General features: G+C 34.1%; 3 non-coding genes across 3 annotated transcripts; all 3 read right to left on the reverse strand.

Annotated features, from left to right (window-relative positions):
• Nucleotides 1–61: 61 nt before the first annotated feature.
• Nucleotides 62–145, reverse strand: LOC131621202 (small nucleolar RNA snoR31). The gene has a single exon (XR_009289527.1). It is a non-coding gene; the product is annotated as a small nucleolar RNA snoR31 (small nucleolar RNA).
• Nucleotides 146–165: 20 nt separating this feature from the next.
• LOC131621208 (small nucleolar RNA snoR136) lies at nt 166–308 on the reverse strand. The gene has a single exon (XR_009289533.1). It is a non-coding gene; the product is annotated as a small nucleolar RNA snoR136 (small nucleolar RNA).
• A 72-nt stretch (nt 309–380) lies between these two features.
• LOC131621215 (small nucleolar RNA SNORD25) lies at nt 381–466 on the reverse strand. Its single transcript, XR_009289540.1, has one exon. It is a non-coding gene; the product is annotated as a small nucleolar RNA SNORD25 (small nucleolar RNA).
• Between the last annotated feature and the right edge of the window lie 19,672 nt (nt 467–20,138).

Here is a 20,138-nt window from a genome sequence, read left to right on the forward strand (position 1 = left end):
CAAACTCATCACATGATAAATTAATTTAATTGAATTTGAAATTAAAATTATTGAGCAAATTGTAGATTCAGAAAAATAAAATATATTTAGCATCACAAAAATCAGATCAAGTGTTGGATTATATATTTTGCTTCATCATTATCTACAAAAGCTAAACCATGTTAAAAATTTAGTTCCCCGACGTCCAATTACCGCATTAAAATTACAGCAGTGGATAGCGAGGGGAACACAATTATAGGCTTCAATTAAACATTGCAAACACAATTAAAAAAAGTGCACGCATTATTAAAATTAAGATCTGAAGCCACAAAATTCGATAATTAAAAATTGAAAATTGAAAACATAATCAATCAAGAGAAAATGGGGAGAATGAATAGGTAGTTAACTCAGCCCCTTAGATGTTCAATAAATCTGCGATCATTCCCGCAAATCATTACAGGTCTGTTAAGAACTCATCATCGTTAAAACTAATCATTCTCCCCATCCAAAAACGAATAAATCTAAATTACAAATGAGGAGAATTTAGTTGTTTTCTCATTCTCCCACAATCAATAAAAAAGAATTGTGGAAGTGAAAAGAAAAAACAACACATATTACTATTGCTTCAAGGGAACGAGTCTAAAGGGAACTGAAATTATCCCAACGACCAGATAGTGAAGCCTATTTCAATTGCAAAATGTATCATATGCCAAAAGAATAACTAATCGAAACAATACTGATAACCTAATTTCAGAAAGAGGGAAAGGTGTAAGAGTAGAGGAAGTGAAAGTGAACGGCGCATGAAGTGTATGGCCTGTTTGGTTCTTTATATAATGATAATCATGAGTGATCTGATGGCTTGTAAGCGAGTAATCTGACGGCGTATATTGTTTAAGACTGGATCAAACCCTAATAGCGGTTGAATAGAGAATACCGTTGGATCTGAATTTGAGTAATAAAAAGCCCAGAAAAAACCAAAATTGTGAATTTCATTTTAGACAAAATGGGCCTTCTTCTTGCACCTCTATTTTTGCTATTAAGTGTATATATAATCACGTGGGATTTATTTCGTGATATTCGATGGTATCAAAACCTCAAAAGATAAGTGAACCACAATGTATTGACATGGAAAATTCACTTCACATATATTGGTTTTTTGTCTAGTTGAAGCTTTATTAACTTCCAAGTTTGATTCGTATTAGTAATTGCTTTCAATTATTTTAGCATGGCATTCTTCTAAACTTCGAGTCTTTTTGAATAATTTAATATTAATCTGAACTTTTTGAAATTCATTTTTAATTTAGAAATTACTCAATCTTTCATATCAAGCTCTTGGAACTTACTTGATTCCATAGAGATGTTTAGTTTGAAAATAAAATTTGGGCGAACAGAATCCTCAAATCTAAGAGGTTGTTCGACATACACTTCTTAAAAAATAAATCCATTTAAGAAAGAACTCTTAACATCTATTTGATATAAAACAATATCATGATTAATAGCATAAGAGAGAATAAGTTTGATTGTCTTTAACCTTGTAACTGGTGCAAAAGTTTCATAGAAATCTATACCTTTCTGCTAACAGGGTCGGTGCTTTGGGCGAATCAAAAGAGTGGTGCCCCTATAATTTTGTTAAACAATAAATACATAAGGATAAAAGGAATAATTGGATAAAAAACACATTTCCATTTGACATTATGCAAAAAGAATACAAGTATGAATATTTAAATCAATGTTTATACTACATCAATACATAAACAACTATAAAGATACTTCTTCTTCTTCTTATTCTTCTTATTTAAATATCATCCTCTTATCATTTTTTGTTGCAAAATCATTAATACTTTGTTCATAATCAAGGTTCGTCAAAAAATTATTTTCAATTAAAATCAATGCAAGACTATTTAATCTATCTTGTGACATAGTAGATCTCAAATAAGATTTTAATAATTTTAATTTAGAAAAACTTCTTTCACTAGATTTTAATAATTTTAATTTAAAAAAGTCTTTAAAGAACTTAATATCATATAGTTTGATTTTGATTCAAGTGTTAAAACTTCTCTAATAACTTTCAAATCTTCAAACAAAATTTCACCATCAAGATCAAGAGAATCGTCATGTTTAAACAAGTTTCAAGATGTTTATAACATGCTTTCAAGTCTCTATCAAATAATGATCTAAGCCTTTCAATACTAAACAAGAATCCAAAAATATTTTCATGGGTTATATTTATCAAATCTTCTATCAAGTGAGCTAATTGTTTAATCTATAATATATAAGAAATAGTGATTTCAAAAAGACTTTTCAGTAGACTCAAGATTCAGTTGTGTGGGTTAAGATGAATTTTCATCATTGTGTTGTTTTCTAGGAATTTAACGTTTTTGAATAAACACACATTTAATCTTCATTTCATTCCCAATCTTTTCAGCACTAGCCTTAGCATTAACAAATCCAGATTCTCTATATTCTTTTATTAATTTTGACTTTGTAGTGCCCGTATATATTTGTTAGCCAGTATTTTTTCAAAAAAATAAATTTTAGCAAACATTTTCATAATAGAAAATTCTCTTTTAATATAGATAGCGATAAAAAAATTTGGTGCCCTTAAAATTATGGGGCCGTGGGCTCCTGCCCTGCGAGCCCGTGCTCAGGGTCACCCCTGTCTGCTGACTATAGCCTTGAGCTACTAGTGTAGCCTTGTTTCTTATCACCTCTCCTTGTTCATTCAGCTTGTTTTTGAACACTCATTTTGTTCCAATAATGTTTTTCTGATTTGGTCTAAGGACTAGATCCCAAACATCATTTCTTTAGAAATGGTTCAACTCTTCTTGCATAACTACAATCCACTCATTATCTTGAAAAGCTTCATTCACTGAAGTTGCCTCAATCGAGGAGATAAATCCTATCATAGAATTTTCATTTCTGAAGGCAGATCTTTTTCTCAAGGGTTCATCTTTGCTTCCAATGATTAGCTCTTTAGGATGATAAGATTTATACTTGAAAGATCTCTTGGGAGGATTGAAGCTTCTGAACCATCTAGATCTTCTTCAGAATTTGCAACTTTTAAAAGATCTTCAGGAGTTGGGTCAGTTTCTGGTGCACCAGTATCTTAGCAAGCAACTTCTGAACTCCTAGCTTCTAAAGGCTCGACTTCTGGATATTCTTCAGAAACAAAACTTTCAACAACTCTGAGATTTCATAGTCAGGCTCTTTATCATCAAGTTTTACATGTATAGACTCTTCGACCATTATGCTTTCAGAGTTATACACTCTGTATGCTTTAGAGCGTTCAGAGTATCATAAAAAGATACCATTTTGAGCCTTGGAATCAAACTTATTCAAATAGACTTTGTTGTTCAGGATGTAACAAGTACAACCAAACTGATGAAACTAAGATATGCCTAGTTTTCTTCCTTTAAATAACTCATATGATATTTTGTTCGGAATTGGTATGATATAGACCATGTTCCGAACATAACAAGAAGTATTAACAACTTCTGCCCACAAGTACTTTGGAAGATTTTTCTCATGGATCTTGGTTCTAGCCATTTCTTGCAAGGATTTGTTCTTTCTTTCTACAACCCCATTTTGCTATGGAGTTTTAGTAGAAGAGAACCCATGGATAATTCCATGTTTTTCACAAAAAAATTCGAATGGTTCATTTTCAAACTCACCACCATGATCACTTCTGACTTTTAAAATCCTTAGTTCTTTTTCATATTGTACTTGTGTGCAAAAGATGCCGAATAGTCCATATGATTCATCTTTAGATATGAGGAATTTAGCCCAAGTCCATCTGCTGTAATCATCAATGACTAAACCATATTTCTTTCCATTGATTGAGGCAGTCCCAACAAGACCAAACAAATCAATGTGAAGTAATTCTAAGGGTCTAGAGGTAGAGACAATGTTTTTGAATTTAAAAGAGTTTTTGTTAATATTTCCTACTTGACATGCTCCACAAAGAGCATCTGAATGGTAATCAAGATCTTACAGCCCTTTAACAAGTTTTTGTTGCAAAGTTTAGAGATTAACCTCTAGTAAGCATGACATAGCCTTTTGTGCCAGACCCATTTCTCATCACTCAGACATTAGGCAAATTACATTTTGATCAGTCAGTTCACAAATATTGATTTTATAAACATTTCTCTTCCTCTTCCGTTTGAATAAAATAGATTTATTAGATTTATTGTTGATTGAGCAGATATTTTTATTAAATAAGACATCATAACCGCTGTCACAAAATTGACTGATGCTCAGTAGGTTATGTTTGAGTCCATGTACAAGCAAAACATTATTAACAAAGATTAGAGAATTACCAATAGTACTCATACCAATGATCTTCCCTTTCTAAACTCATACAAACCCCACACTTTCTTCCTCTTTCAGAATTAGGGTTTGGAACATATACTTTTCTTTTGTCATATGTCGTGAGAAGCCATTGTCCATGTATTATGTATGCTGCTTTGTTTCTCCTCTTATGCATATTTGTAGCGAACACAATTTCAGATTTAGGTACCCATACTCATGGGTCCTTTCCTGTTAGTTCAGACGCTCTTTGTGAAGCATGTCACAAAGGCAACTTTACAAAAAGTTCTTTCAAATATAAGAAAGTTGTTTCTACCTCTAGACCATTAGAATGTTTTCATATTGATCTGTTTGGACCAGTGAAAATTGCTTCTATCAATGGAAAGAAATATGGACTAGTCATTGTTGATGATTACATCAGATGGACATGGGTAAAATTCTTAAGGTACGAGGACGAGTCGCATTTTGTATTTGCCATCTTCGGTTCTCATGTGCAAAACGAAAAAGAGTTGCAAGATAGTCAAAGTCAGAAGTGATCATGGTGGAGAATTTGAGAATAAAGACTTTAAGAGTTTGTTTAATAAGAATAGTATATCACGTGATTTCTCTTGTCCCAGGACTCCACAACAGAATGGTGTTGTAGAAAGGAAGAATAGAACCTTGCAAGAGATGGCTCACACCATGATCCAAGAGACTTACATGGCTAAGCACTTTTGGGAAGAAGTAATGAATACAACGTGTTATGTTCAGAATAGGACTTCCATAAGACCTATTTTTGGGAAAGACTCCATATGATCTTTGTGATGATTTTTGAATCGAAGGCAACATGTGCTAAGGTATCCTCACATTCGAGGGACTTGACCATTTTTATTCGTAAGGCAACAAGAGTGGGTTACCCTAAAGGTGAGTGTGTGCGAAGTATGTTAGATTCGGATATATTATCTTGAATTAAGGTTAGCTAGCGGTTGATTTTATCTTGCCATACAATCCTAATTACTAGCAGTTAATATACTTACAAAAAATAAATTGCGGAAAAGTAAAAGTTCCTACGCTATTACATGGCTTCGGGGATTAGGGATACATATCCAAAAATGGGGAAGTACGGAAAGTAAAAGCGGAAAAGTAAAGGCCCTAATTACTATTACATCCAAAAAAACCTTTTGCAACCTAAACACCTTCTAGAAATTAGACACACATGCGACAATCATTGGAGACGAGAAAGAAGATCGTGAAGAAATTACGAGAAATTAAGTCTTTTTTTCTTCTGATTTTTAAGTAAAAGCCTAATTTAAAATTAAACCTAATTCTAAAATTAAGTCTAATTAACTCTAATTATTAAATTAATTATGTTCAAAATAATAAAAAACTATATCTATTTATTTTAAAGCTAAGTGTCAATTTTAAACCCTAATTACTAAGTTAATTAATTAATTAAAACTAAACCTAATTCGCTCTAAATTAACTAATTAAATTAAGAAAATAAAAATTAGACTAATTAAATAACTAATCCTAATTGGTTAATTGATTATAATGGCTAATTTTAATTATGGTTAAAAAAGATTAGTGATTGGTTAGTAAAAAGAAAGTTGAGAGAGAAACAAAAATTAGAATGAAATACAAGTGTTGGTATCTGGTGTGGAGGATCTGTGAGAGTCTATGGTGAGGAGTGTATTCTGGCCCTTCAGATAGGCTAGTGCGTGACGGTACATCGTGGTCATGCGTGGGGGCGTAGCGCAGGATCTGCAAACAAAGTTAATCAAAGAAAATGTCATAAAATTAACGCAAGAGGCAGGGATTGAACCCTTGCCCTTGCGCGTGAAGGCTCTACGACGTACATCTTCTCCACCAGGCCATTTGTTATTCGCTATTTAACAAATACACATAAAAAATTATATTTGAAAATCAATATTTAAAACTGCTACGCGTGCGCCTGAAAAAAATACTTGAATCACACCAATGGACCGCTGCCACATAATCATCATCTTCACCTTTTGAGTACAGACGTTTTGCTACGAATTGCCCTCGGATTTGCTACGATTTCGAATGTAGCCAAATACCTGCATATGCCAAACTCAACAAAACTAATCGTAAATGGAGATTAAAGACATAGGTAGACTGGAAATCGTCCCCTGAATTCAATGGCACCATTAGTTTTGGCTAATTTTCCCTCTAATCTAGTGCCCCCCAAATCATGAACTCGGAACCCTAGCCATGGTGAATCCTCTAATCTGCAACAAAACTCAAATTAAACAGCCTAGATAGTTTGCAAATATCATTCTAAACACAATGATACAATCAAAACATATTTATGATGCATAAATTTAACAATTCGATTTTGAAAAAGAGAGTAAAAACCGTGAGGTTTGAGGCTGAATTTTTGGACGTGTTAATGCCTTGTAATGATCTGGAATGCTTCAGGGAGGATCAAGGGATGTGATTTGAAGCTTTATTTGGCCTGAATCAATCCAAAACCTTGACTGCAATTTCTTTCTCCTCCACGGTTTTACAAGCTTTCGTTAAGGGTTCTTGGCTCAGATTTTCGTCACCTTATGCTTTGGACAAGTTGTGTATATATAATAGATCAGATTAGGGCAACTAAACTTGACTGATTCTTCTTGAATAAATGATTGGCAATTTTATTGAAATTTGATTTTCATTCTTTCTAAAATTGGCCAAATCTTGATCTTATTCTTCCAACCTTGGGGAGCACGAAATTCAATCAAATATATGGTCCATTATGGAATTGAATCTGATTAGAGAACTTAGCTGAATCAAATATTTTCATATTTTCTTGATTATTTGATTTAAATCATATTTTTAATGAATAAAAATTCAATAAAAATCAAATAATTGTCAAAACTTCGTGGACATGGACTTGGAGCTTCTTGATGACTTGAGGAACAAGTTTTAATCATAAAAGATTAGGCCCATTTGCAAGAAAATCAACTTTGGTCCTTATTTGCTTCATGCATTTTATCAAGAATATGTCAACTTTAACAATGCATAACTCCCTTAATTTTTATGGTATGGAAGTGTTCTAGGACTTTTTGGAAAGCCCAAGATGTCCTCTACAACCCACTTTGAAACATTTTTTGCATTTGGAGATTTTATTTTGGAGATATGGCTCCTAAAAAAATGGCTTTTCTGATGAAACATGTAAGAGTTATGGCTAGTCAAAGTTCAGTTGACTTTCTCCTAAAAACCCTAATTTGGAAACTTGGACTTTTGATGATCTTGGAGCTTTCCTTGATGAATCATGATCAACCCTTAATGAAATGATGAATATAACCTCAAAATGTTGATGTTGACCACAATAGACTTTTAGGTCAACATAGTCGACTATTGATCAATTGAGCAGTTGTCTGGGCCATCTTGTGAATCAGAGCTTGAGACTTGATATGAGGATTATTTGAAGCATAAGGGAAGCCATGAAGTCCACTTTAGGCCTTGATACATCCATTTTCTTTGAAAAAACCAAAACCCTAATTGGAGCCTTGTTATTTAGGAGAGAGAGTAGACAGGCTTGCTTCTTGCACCTCTTTGAACATTTGGATTAGTGCTTTAGCCAAATTATTTTGAAATATGGTGGGCAAATTTTGAGGTATTACACATACACTTATTCTTCAATGTAACCATTTAAAAATGCACTTTTAACATCCATTTTATACAAAGTGATGTTATATTTAGCAGTATAAGCAATTAACAGTCTGATAGATTCTAACCTGGCGACTGGGGCAAAAGTTCCGTTATAGTCAATACCTTCCTATTGACTATATCCTTGTGCAACCAGTCGTGCTTTGTTTCTGACTACTTCACCTTGCTTATTTAGTTTGTTTCTGAATACCCATTTTGTTCCAATGATATTGAATCCTCCAGGCCTTGAAACTAGATCCCGTACATCATTTATGGTAAATTGATTCAGTTCTTCTTGCATAGCAATAATCCAATCTGTATCTTGAAGAGCTTCATCAATTGAAGTTGGCTCAATCATAGAAACTAATCCAAATAGTGAATTTTCATTGTTCCTGAGAAATTATCTAGTTCTGATGGGGTCTTCTTTATTTCCAAGTACAACATCTTCTGGATGATGTGAAGTGAGTCTTTAGGATCTTCAGAGTGAGGGTTCTTTAGAAATTCTTAATTTCTCCATAGTTGATGTGATTGGTGGCACTTCTGTAGCATCTCTAGCTTCTGAATCTTCAGAATTTGTGAGTTGTACTTCCATATCTGCAAAATTTTTAGTTTGCTTTGGCTTTTGATGGCCAAGCTTATCATCAAATCTGATATTGATTGATTCTTCAACAATCAAATTTTCTGTATTATATACTTTATAGCCTTTTGAGTGTTCAGAGTATCCCAGCAGGAAACATTTCTGTGCTTTAGAATCAAACTTGTTCAGATGTTCTTTAGTATTTAGAATATAACAAGTACATCAAATTGGATGAAAATAAGAAATGTTGGGTTTTCTATTCTTCCATAATTCATAAGAAGTCTTTTCAAGAATAGGTCTTATGGAGCCTATTTTGAATATAGCGTGTTGTGTTTATTGCTTCTTGCCTCTTATTGATGCAGTTTTCACTGGACCAAATAAATCAATATGCATAAGTTCTAATGGTCTAAAGGAAGAAACAACATTGTTATGTGTCATACCCCAAAATTTGCCCATCTCATTTCCCTATTCAAGCTCATACTAAAGTTCAAAGCTCAAAGACACACTCTCCTAAACAATGGCTCAAGGAATTAGGGCTTTGATTTCTCTGAAGTAAATCAATAAATCAAAGGCTCCAATGCATTTCATATGGCTTATGATGTTTCAAACTATCTCCATGACAAAATTCAGGCTTCAATTCCAAGGATTGACCACTCAATTGCTCAGAAAGTCAACAGTCGACTAGTTTGACCTAAAAGTCAACTGTGGTCAAAGTATAGTCAAAACTCCTGATTTTTTGTCAACAACCTTATTTTGAAGTATCATTCATCATTTGATCAAGGATTGATCATGATTCATCAAGAAAAGTTCAGAAATCAACACAACCTAAAAAGTTTATAAATCAGGGTTTTCTAGAAGAAAGTCAACTGAACTTTGACCAGCCATAACTTCCACATGGAACATCAGAAATTTCCCATAGAAAGCTCATTTTGGAGGAAATTGAATTCTCTACAATTTTGCCTCTCACAAGCCAAGGCTAAAAATGCTTTATTTAAGAGATATGGACCAAAACATTATAGGTCCTTTTTGAAAGTCAACCAAAAGCAGTTTTTTGTCAAAGCTCATATAATCAAGATAAATTCTTCAAATGGAAAAAATCTTCCAAAGTGGCTTGTAGAGGACATCTTGAGGTTTCCAAAAAGTCCTAGAACTCCCCCATATCTTAAAAATTGAGGGAGATATGCCTTGTTAAAATTGAACAATTTTGAGAGAAAAAATGTGAAATAAAAGGCTTCAAAATGGATTTTATTTTTGCAAAAAGACCCAACCCTTTTTGGCCCAATCTTGAGCCTCAAGTTATCCAAGACTTCAAATTTAATTGCCACGAATTTTTGAATATTATTTGATTTTATATGAATTTTTAATCATTTAAAAGTGATGATTAATTTATATAAATCATGTGAAATTCAAATATTCAATTAGAGATCTTATTTGAATCAAATTTAATCACCAAATCACACTCCAAATTGATACAATTTCGTGCAAATCAAGTATTGGCAAGATTAGATTGAAAATTGGCCAATTTAGAAAGTTCCATAAATCAAATTTCTCCAAATTCCAATTCAAAGCTTTAACAAGATTCATTCAGTTTTTGTTACCCTAATTCAATCCACTATAAGTACACAACCAATTGCAAACCCCAGGGGACGAATTCTCTGCCTCAAGAACCCTAGTGCCATTCAAAAAGTTTCAAGAAGAAGCAACTTCGATTTTGAGGATTGAGAGCAATTCAACCAGTTCTGAGCATTGCTACACGCTCCCTGAGGATCAGTGAAGGTGTTTGAACAGTCACACGATATCAGCAACCCCATAACTGTCTTCACTAAGTCCAGGTTTGTCATGAATTTTCTTGATTCGTATTACATGATACATAGCATATAAACATGATTTGGATGCATATTATGATTTGTTATGATGTATAGAATGATCCTGGATAATTTATTGGATGAATGCGTGACTGTATCGAGGTATGCCATTGTTAGAAATTAGGTTTTCATTCTAGGGTTTTCTGCTACAGGTATTTGTTGGCCAAATTAAGGCCACAATGGGACACGTGAGGTTCATACGAACTCAATGGCACCCTCGCGAAATATTGCCATGGCCGTTTGCAGGTATTCGTAAGGAGCAATTTTTAGATACGGAGGAAACCGTCGCTATAGACTGTTGCAGAGTCTAAGACGACGACCAGAGGTAGGGGATGACTGCGTGTCAGTCTCCCATTGGTGGTTCCTAGGCACGCGTTTTTGAATGGGAACAAATGGATCATGTGCATCAAGACGTACGCGCTATTGTACTCCCTCGTCTATCCAGCCTTCAGATCTCACTCCTCTTCAATCCAATGCTCCAGGAAGCGCGCGCATCATAGACCCTCAAAGGCTTACCATACTGGATCGCAAGCTAAGTTTTCCAATTATTTTTATTTTTATTTATTCAATACTAATTCTATTTAATTTATTTTTTATACCAAATTTCTTTTTTTCTTTTTCATAAAATCATAATCATTTATTTAAATAATATTTATTTTATAATTAAATAATTAATTTGATTTAGTTGTTAATAATAATTTTATTTGATTTAAATAATTAAATGATTAATTTAATTTAGTTGTTTAATTGTTTAATTAGGTTAATATTTTTATTAATTGATTAAATTAATCATTAGGGTTAGATGATTTAATCGAAAACATATTTTTGCCGATTTAATTAATTAGGTTGAAAATCAATAAATAATTAGTTTTTTTATTATTTTATTAACCATGGTTAACTTGTGCCCTAATCAGGGTTGCGAGGTTTGTCGTTAGATCATTCATGCACTAAAATTTCTTTTCTTTGTGCAAATTTTCAGGGTTACCCCATGATCCTTCAGACACGCGCCATACCAGATCGAAAAGCTAAGTTTCTGAATTCTTATTTAATTTAATATCATTTTATGTTTATTTTGCCTGAAATAGGGTTTGCTTCCACCGTCAATGAAGTACTCCTACACTCACCCCTTGTTTTTTCCTTCATTGATTTTCAGGGTTAACAGACCGATCAAAGCTCAAAACCTTCGGTAACCCTAAACCCGTTCTCCTTTAAATTCTCTGATATTATTACTTGTGTTTAACCTATTATTCTATTCGGTTATTTTACTACTTTTTCCATGGCTATATATTTTGTAACTGCTCCTGGGTTGTATTGTGTGGCCTTGAAGGCACTTAAACTGTTATGCTTTATATTGTAACTACGTGGTTAGTAATTCTAGGGAGTGCAATTCTGAACAGAATTAGAATAACTAATTTACAAGATAATATATCTAATCAACCACGTGATTGTGCACCCACACACCTTTTATGGTAACCCCTTTTTTTGCCTGTTGCATGTTGCCTTGTTGCCTTCTCAGTACAGAATAGTCAAGTCCCTCGGATATGAGGACGCCTCAGCATATGTTGCCCTCAGTTCATACTCATCACTAAAGATCACACGTCCCTACGATGCTGCCTTCGATTATATGATCTCGTCCCTCGAGGTTGCATACAAATATGGTGTGATAGTCCCTTTCGATTGCTGAGGTGTCCTCTTTGGTTGCCTAATAATGACTATTCTTATCCTTCCCTTAGACTACCTGCCCTCTCTATGGCAGGGACAGTCTTGTGGCGAACGATAATTTCGACGACCCTTCAACCTCCAAATAAAAGGACTTCCTACCCTCCTATGGTATGGATAGCCCTGAAAGGCTAAAAGAATTTTTATAATTTTAAGGTAATTACCTCCTAATTGCTTGCTCTGGTTTAAATTCTTTTTACCCTTTTTTTATCAAAAACCTTCAAAAGGGCTATGCTTACCTACAAGCTAAAGTCTTATTTCATTTCTAAACTTTTGAAAACTAAAAGAGCTAAGCAATTAAGAGCCCATGGAAAACCATGGATGCAAAGGGTGCCTTACACCTTCCCTTTGTATAAATTACCCCTCGAACTCAAATTTTCTTTTAAAGGTTTTTTCTGTTCTTTTAGCCTTTCTTTAATTTGGATAAAATAAAAGTCTGTGGCGACTCTTGCTTACCGCGACATTTCTTTAAAGTCAGTTCACCGTATTGCAGAATTGGCGACTCTGTTGGGGATTTTTCGAATAAAATAGGGGTTACCTTAAAAGCTTAGGATTCACTTAAATGTTCTTAATTGTTTGATTTGTTTGCTTTATTTTTAAAGGCTGTTTTGGGTATTATGCTGTGTGAAAGATCCTACACCCGGATCTAGTGTACCTTAGGTATGTGGTAATAGACCAGGGAGGCTGTACGACATGTATCGTTATGGTTGAACTGGTGGCCACCGTTAGTGCGACGCTTTGGTTTGTCCTGATGGCCCTTGAATCTGATCGAGGAGACGTTTGGCTACCGCGTGGTGTCATAAGCACTAATTCGCCCTTAGAACCTCAGTTGAACTTGAATTTGGCTTATAAGAAGTAGTGAGATGGTTGTCTTTGGATTCCTGACCGAAGCCGGTTGATCCTTGATGCTACACTCATTGAGATTGGACTATAGGGATTTCAGGGACCAAGAAATTTATCTTTGTTCTATTTTGTAGGACATGGCTTTCGCTACTAGGGATTACATACGACTCAACTTCATGGGGATACCTTCTGAGCTTAAGGAACTTGTTTTAAAGGTTCCTGGAAATTCTCAGTTTGTCGAAAGACATGGTTATCTACTCCGACTGGTCACCTCTAAATTTGAAGAAGATATGATGAGAGTCCTATGCCAATTCTTTGATCCTGAGCATCATTGCTTCACATTCCCAGATTACCAATTGGTACCTACTTTGGAGGAGTTCTCGGATTTACTTAGTATACCCATCCCTGATCAGTTGCCTTTCACCGGTTTGGAGGATACTTCGAAACCCGAGACTGTTGCTGCTGCATTACACCTTAGAAGATCAAACATTACTTCCAACAGGGACACCAAGAATGGGGTTGAAGGTCTCTCGGCCAAGTTCCTATTTGGGAAAGCTCGACAATTCTTGAAAGCTATGAGTTACCATGCCTTTGAAGATATTCTAGCTTTATTAATATACATTTTGGTGTTGTTTCCTAATCCCGATCAGTTCATTGATGTGCATGCCATCAAGATCTTTTTGACTCACAATCCGGTACCTACGTTGCTCGGAGATATCCTACACTCTCTTCACACCCGTGTCATGAAGAAGCGAGGAACCCTTATGTGTTGCACACCTTTGCTAGCTAGGTGGTTTATTTCGCACCTTCCTCGTTCAGTGTTAAGAAATGATCAAAAGATGCAATGGTAGCGAAGGATTATGTCACTTTCTTATTCAGATATCCGTTGGCACGTCATATCTTAGGAGTATGTCACTATTATTGACCATTGTGAGAAATTCCCTAATGTGCCACTCCTTGGTATTAGAGGGGGAATCACCTACAATCCTTCATTAGCCCTACGACATCTATCATTTTTCCCTTAGGTACCCATATCTTTTTGGGTCCTTTGGTGTTAGTGTGCCTAAAGTTCTATTTGAACTTAGGTTTAGCATAAGAGTTATCAGAATAGGATGTATATTTTATGTCATGAGTGTGACCAAAATTAAATTGTGTGTGCAAGGGTTTATATGTAATGTTCATTTCATCAACCGATTTAGGTTGATATGGTTCTTTTCCCTTAGGCGTGTCATAACCGATTTTCGTTCTATTATTTCTACTTACACCATAAATCATAAAAGCCATCTTGCTTCTGTTTATACTTTTAGCAATAAATCTTTGAAAAACAGAGTCATATTCTTCCATAATATCTTTAGGACTTGAGGCAATATCTGACTTAGAAATCTGTGAATTTTCAATTCTTCTATGAGTTTTAGATTATTTTCTTTAAGATCAGAATTCTCTGCTTTAAGTTTCCGTGTTTCAACTACAAGATTGTTTTTAAGTTTCTTGTATTTGGTTCTTAATTTACTATGGTTTTCCAGAAGTTCTCACAAGCTTTCTGCAAGCTCATCTCTAGTGAGTTCAGAAAATACCTAGCCCGTTTCTGAATCTGAGCCTGAGTCATCTTTTGTAGTAGCCATGAATGCTAGGTTTGCATGTTCATCTTCAGAGTTAGATTCTTCTTCAGAAGATTTTGAATCATCCCATGTGGCCATCAGACTTTTCTTCTTTTCAAATCTTTTCTTTGGCCTTTCCCTTTGCAGCTTGGGACATTCATTCTTGAAGTGTCCTAATTCTTTACATTCATAGGATAAAACACCTTTTCTGCTAGTCTTCTTGTATCCAGACGATTCTCCTTTATAATCTCGTCTTCTGAAGTTTCTGAACTACCTTTACTTATGCTTCTAGAGTTGGTTGACTCTTCTAGAGAGAAGAGATAGCTCATCTTCTTCTTCCGGTCCAAATTCACTCGAGCATTCTTCTTCAGCCTGAAAAGCGTTCGTTTCAAATTTTCTAATAGATTTAAGAGCAACAGTCTTACCTTTCTTTTGAGGTTCATTTCCATCTAGTTCGATCTCATGACTTCTTAATGCACTTATGAGTTCTTCAAGGGATACATCATCAAGATTCTTTGCAACTTTGAACGCTGTAATCATTGGTCCCCATCTTCTTGGTAGACTTCTGATTATTTTCTTGACATGATCTGCTTTTGTGTATCCTTTGTTCAGAACTCTCAAGCCAGCAGCCAGAGTCTGAAATCTTGAGAACATGGCTTCAATGGACTCGTCATCTTCCATTTTGAAGGCTTCATACTTTTGGATGAGGGCCAGAGATTTTGTCTCTTTGACTTGAGCATTACCTTCATGAGTCATTTTGAGTGACTCAAACATATCATGTGTTGTATACCTGTTTGTGATTTTCTCGTATTCTGCATGTGAGATAGCACTTAGCAGGATAGTTCTAGCTTTGTGATGACTTTTGAACTCTTTCTTTTGTTTATCAGTCATGTTTTTCCTATCTATCTTTTTACTCGCATCTTCACGATGATTGTAGCCATCTACCAGAATATCCCATAGGTCAGGATCTTGTCCTAGAAAGAAACTTTCTAGTCTATCTTTCCAATATTCAGAATTTTCTCCATCAAACACAGGAGGTCTTGTATAACCATTGTTGTTTAATTCATTTTCCATAGTGTTTTCCTTCTGGATCTTTTTCTGACACTGTTAAGTGTTTGCACCCAGAACCAAGTGCTCTGATACCAATTGAAGGGTATGAAAACACTTAGAAGGGGGGGTTGAATAAATGGTTTCTTTTTACAATATAAAAATGACACAGTATTTTTATCTTGGTTTGTTATAACTCAACTACTCCAGTCCACCCGTCAAGGTGACTTCGCCTCTTTCTGTCGAGGACTTAATCCACTAATTATGACAATCCACGGAGGCAACAACCAACGTCTTCTTGAGAATCTTAACCACAACTTGGTTACTCAAGGAATACAATCTTTAACTTCTTGATAATCCTAACCACAACTTGTTTACTCAAGAAACAATTACAAACAAAATTTCTAACAACTGATCTTAAATGCTTCTTAATCTAAGTTGTATCACAACTATGATTTTTCACTAAGTTTAGTACAATGAAGATGAACTTAAACTGATACTGTGAACAATAATATTTTCTTTCAGTATAAGTGTTGAAATATGAAATATTTTCTTTGAGCGTGCTTGCTTGTATCTTGCGTGTGTTGTCTATATCATGTATGAGCTATGTTTTTCTTTTTCAAATGATCTTCTATTTATAATGATTTGAAGATTTCGTCCAATGCTGGATAATAGGCTAGCTTTAGCCTTTCATGTTTGCGTGTTATCTTGGATAAACTTGCTTTCCATGCTTCTTGAGACTTGTTACTAAATCTGCTTTTAGCCGTTAATAATCATTATGTCTCTAACGGTAATCTTTCTTCTGTCAGAGTATTTTATCTTGTATTTCTTCAAGAAAAATTCTTTCTGACTTTGCAGAAATAACGTCTATCAGAAGTATGCTTCCGTGGTTGGTGCTTTAAGAAGTTTCTTCATTAGAACTTCTTTAGACTTCAGCATGGCTTTCTTTATATTGTTCATTCCAGCATTGTATGTTGTCCAAGTTCTGATGGTACTTGTTTTGCTTGAACTTCAGCATATGTTAGAACTTCTTCTGAAATAAGAGATATATAATTAGAGTATCATATTTACTTATACAATTTTTTTTAATTGTTATCATCAAAACACTAAGATAAGATTAAAACCAAGCTATGTTCCAACAACTAGTGTGTCTTAAAGGTTGTTGTTAGCCCATGCAATTGTAATCAGTTTGGCTATAGTGAATTAAGTCCTCGTTTGAGAGAGGCGAAATCACCTTGGCGGGTGGACTGGATTAGCTTGATATTTTTCAAGTGAACTAGTATAACCATATCTTGTTCTTTCCTCCATGTAATCTATTGTTATTATCAAGAGTGAAGTATTTGTTGTTCTTAGAGAGGGGGATTATTTTTCATAAAAAGATTTGTTTGTTAAAAACCCTATTCAACCCCCCTTTCTAGTGTTTTTTACACCTTCAATTGGCATCAGAGCTCTAGTTCTAAGTGATAAAGAGTTTGAATCTTTATCAAGCACTTAACATTGTTCAGTACCAATCCATACTGTGTGAAAAACAATGGCTACCCCCACAGGTACTCCTACCAACAATGTCATTGTTGATAATAGGGATAGAGATCAGTATAGGGATAAACCTCCTATGTTTTATGGAGAAAAGTTTGACTATTGGAATGATAGAATTGAAATGTATTTCGTGGCATTTGACTTTGATCTTTGGGATCTGGTAGTTGATGGCTACAGATATCTAGTAGATGAAAATGGTGTCAAGATTGCAAAAAGTGAAATGACAGATGATCAAAAGAAAGCTTACAAGAATCATTTTAAAGCTAGGTCTATTATGTTATCTGCTATAGACTGCATTAAAGGTGTAAAAGAATCTCAACATTACAACTCTGGAAGAACTTATAAATTCTATAAGAAGTCATGAAATAAAGCTTGAGGAAGATGAGCCTCTAAAGAAAAGAAAATTTGTTGCTTTGAAATCCCAAAGTAAGTCTAAAAGGAATAAAGCTTTTCGAGCTGAAAAAGAAGATTTTGATGATGAAGACGAATTATCTCTACTATCCAAAAGAATTAACCTACTTTAGAAGCAAAGACACATGAAGTTCAAAGGCTACAAAAAACCAGATGGGCATTCTAAGTCAACAACTGGGTAGAAGAAATTTGGAGCTGAAAGAGAGGTTATTTGCTTCAAATGCAAATAGCCTAGCTATTTCAAGAACGAGTGTCCTAGACTCAACAAATAAAGGCCAAAGAAGAAAACTTTCAAATATAAGAAGAAAGGTCTAATGACAACGTGGGATGACTCTGACTCTTCAGATAATAAATTTGAAGAAATGCAAGCAAACATGGCATTGATGGCAAAGGTATAAGCAAATAACTCCGAGTCGGAACAGGAATATGACTATAAAGAGGTATTTTCTATTTTATCTCATTCTGAACTTGAAACATCCTTAGCTGAGATTCTTGAAAAGAATCAGAATCTTCAGAGAATATGCAAGTCTTGAAAAATATTCTTGTAACTTAATCTAAAGTACATAATGAGTTGATGAAAGAAAACATAACTTTAAAAGAAAAACTTAATTGCTTTGAAAATGAAAACTCTGCTCTTAAAATCAAGAGTGATTTGTTACAAAAAGAAATTCTCATTAATGCTCGTATGAATTCAGAATGTGCTTCAAAGAAGTATGAAAATTCTTTTCTAAAATTTCTAGTAGCCAAGTCAAAACAAAAATTCTTGTACTTGGACTCTGGATGCTCACGACACATGACGGGAAGAAGGAATATGTTCCAAAGCCTGGAAAGTCTATGGTTTTAGAGGAAATCAAAAAGGAAAAATCATTGGCTCTGAAACTATTGGTAATGGTTATATATCATTTATCTCTAATTTTATGTTAGTTGAAGGATTAATGAATAATCTCTTCTCCACAAGTCAATTAAGTGTGGTTATGATATTATCCTCAATCAAGAGTCCTGTAAAGTAGTTTGTCAAAAGGACGTCTCTTAACAAACAACTTTGAGCTCTGGACACCAAACACACTCTGAACCAATGATGAATACAAGTAAAGTAGTCCTGTAAAGTAGTTAGTCAAGATGTGTTTACAAGTAAATCTGCATCTGAAAGCATCGAGTTATATCATGAAAGGATCTTATCCAGAATGACTTGGAATCAAGACTCTAAAGTCTCAACATTCTCTAAGCTCTGAAGAAACTTTGATCAAGCTTAAACAAAGTTTATCAGAAGCCTCTGACTCAAGAAGTTAACTAAAGAGAGAAAGTGACTTTGAATTCTAATAAACCTTCAGCAACTTACATTCACAAGCCTTTGACTCAAGATGTCATCAATGAAGGTAGATAGTATGGAAATATTGTAACATTACAAAATCATCATGCTTTACGCTACTCTGCAAAAAGGACAATGCATCAGTACCAACTTTTTCAATATGTCTCATGATCATTCCTCTCACTGTTGCTGGCGCCACTTTACTATTGTTCATCAAACATCTTCTTGCAGTTATAATTTTTGAAATTCCAACTTCACACTCCAAAGGATATATTCATCATCTATATAAAGGAGATATTGAAGCACTGGAAAAAAAGAACCACAACGTACATATACAAAGAGAAGAAAAATCAAGAGAGAATCACTGAGAACATAAAGTTGAGAAACTACACAAAGAATAAAGTCGTCATTATCTTGAAAGCTTTATAACATTCATTCTTTGTAAATCTTGTTGTATTGAAATTGTGTGCATTAATTTTTTAAGAAGCATTTTGTAAACATTAACCCTTGTAATTTTAACCAGTTGGTTAAATTCCTCGAGTGACTAAGGGTTTAGTCAGAATACTTGAGAAGTCATTAACATATTGTCTTTGAGTTGATTTCCTTGAGGGACTAAGATATAGTTAGAATCTTTGAGAATACATTGATGGGTAATTTTTATGGGTGTAATCAAAGTTTTTGATTAGTGGATTACGTCCTTGTTGATAAGGCGAAATCACCTTGGTGGATGGACTGGAGGTAGCCTAATTATCAATGAACCAGGATAAAATAATTGTGTTCTTTATAATAGTTAGCTTTATGCTCTTTGTCTTTGGGTTAAAAAAAAGTTTATATATAGAAACCCAATTCAAACCCCCTATTTTTAGTGTTTCTTTGAACATTCAAGTTTGTCCATCTTGTTGCCATCCAAATCACGCATCTTCTTCCAATGGGGGAGGAAGTCTAATTTTCCTCCCTACATTAGACGAAGATATAATTCTAAATCAACGGACCATTTTGATTCTCACATGAAATAATGAAATTCCAACAATACTTTTCTTCATGACAAATTTTCTAAGTGGTCATTGCTAATAAAATAATGACTTAGTTACTTAACTATTTTCTATAAACCTCAATTAGTCTTAGCTTTACTTGAAATGTCATATTATATTTGTAAATGAGTAAAATTTCTTCACTATTTAAATGACATTTTCACCCTTAACATCATATTTACGAAATACATGAATCTTAATGATATTTTTAAGTTGTGATATTATATTAACTTTTTTCTTAGATTAATTACTAGTTACTTTGAATAAACGAAATAATATTTACAA

The sequence above is a fragment of the Vicia villosa genome, linkage group LG7 (assembly GCF_029867415.1).
Source record: "Vicia villosa cultivar HV-30 ecotype Madison, WI linkage group LG7, Vvil1.0, whole genome shotgun sequence".
In the NCBI taxonomy this organism is placed as follows: Eukaryota; Viridiplantae; Streptophyta; class Magnoliopsida; order Fabales; family Fabaceae; genus Vicia; species Vicia villosa.